The following is a 1,476-nucleotide window of genomic DNA, read 5'->3' on the forward strand; positions in this document are numbered from 1 at the left end:
CGGGGCGGGGCGGGGTGGGGCGACCCGCTGACCTAACCGGATCAAGTGGGTCGGGCCCGGGCGGCGGGGGAGCGATATGCGATTGCGAGCGAGGCGAACTGCAGATGACGATGATGACGGTCATCACCACCTGCTGGTCCAGCAGCGGCAGCAGTAGCGCGGTCCCCGTATTTAGCCGTGCCGCCGCCACGGTGCGTCGTACCGCCGCCCAAGGACAGGGCCCCTGATCGCAGGAAGGTTTCGAAGGAAAGATCGCAGGGCGTGGCGGGGTGGTGGTGGGGTACGGAAGGACCCCCTCGGAGTTAAGAGAGCGATCAGAATAGAGCGAGCCTTGTGTGTCCGAGGCGGGGACGAGCCAGCTGCTGTCCTCCCCGCTGGCGATGCTCGCCGTCAGCGCCGCACCCACGCGTGCGCTCCGCATGGCACTTAAGCCGGTGCCCGGCCCCTCCTCCCAAAAGGCGGCTCCCGATTCAATGAAACGACGCGTTTATTTCGAGTCGTTTCTCGCGCGCATACTGATCCTGCCGCCGTAAGTAGTGGTTGCAGTTTGTGGTTTAGCGCCGCTCCAAGAGGAGGCTCCCCGTGGGAAACTGCTCGCGCGCCTCGGCCGGCGGAGTGGCGGGGTGGGGCGGGGCGGGGAAGAGTGGCGGCGGCGGCGCCGATCCGAAGGCCGAGCTGAAGGAGAGCAGACTGCCCAGCCCAGCCCAGCGCGGAGCTCTACCGGAAGCAGCCTGGCTTTGGCTGACGGAGACCCTAGCCGGCCGGTGTGGCGTTATAGCTTGCTGTTTTACTCAGCGAAGGGCAGGGCCCGGAAGTACGTACCCGCGGGACTCTCGTGGTGCGGCGGTCTGGTGCGTGCAGCCTGGGAGGTAGGCAGCTATAGCACACGGGCGTGGTGTGGCTGCCTACCCCACAGGCTGAGGTGCACGCAGTGTGGCAGCATTAGCTTTGCGGCAACCTCTACCTGCACTTTTTTTCCGCCTCGAACCGAAACACTTTTTGTCCCCGCGACTACTAGGTCAGCTCCGACTCGTTATTCAGCCCTGGGCACGGCCAGCGCCCCGGTCGCGTGAGGACGCCGACGTCCAGAGGGCCTGTGTGACGTGCACCGCGAGCCGAACGGAAAGCAAGGAATGCGGACTTCCTGAACGCGACGTCGTGGTCGCCGAGTTACGACCCCTCGGTGCGGCGGCGGGGCTCCTCCGTCACGGCAGGCCGTCGAAGGAAGGGCCGCGTTCCGCGCAGGGGGTGCGGCGACGGGGAGGGGAGGGGGAGGAGGACGGGGCGCGGGCGCGGCGGCCGCGACCAGCGTGCCCTACATGGCGCTCGCCCGAGCCCAGAGGTACGCTGGTTGCCGGTATGGTGACCCGGCGACGGCGAGCTGCCCGCCTTAGCCGCACTCATGTTCATATTTTCCCATGTCCCCGTATGGGTGACCTCTCCGCGGGGGCGGGGCGGGGCAGGGCGAGGTGGGGC

Source organism: Frankliniella occidentalis, unplaced genomic scaffold (genome assembly GCF_000697945.3).
Source record: "Frankliniella occidentalis isolate FOCC.00 unplaced genomic scaffold, Focc_3.1 Scaffold686, whole genome shotgun sequence".
NCBI lineage: Eukaryota > Metazoa > Arthropoda > Insecta > Thysanoptera > Thripidae > Frankliniella > Frankliniella occidentalis.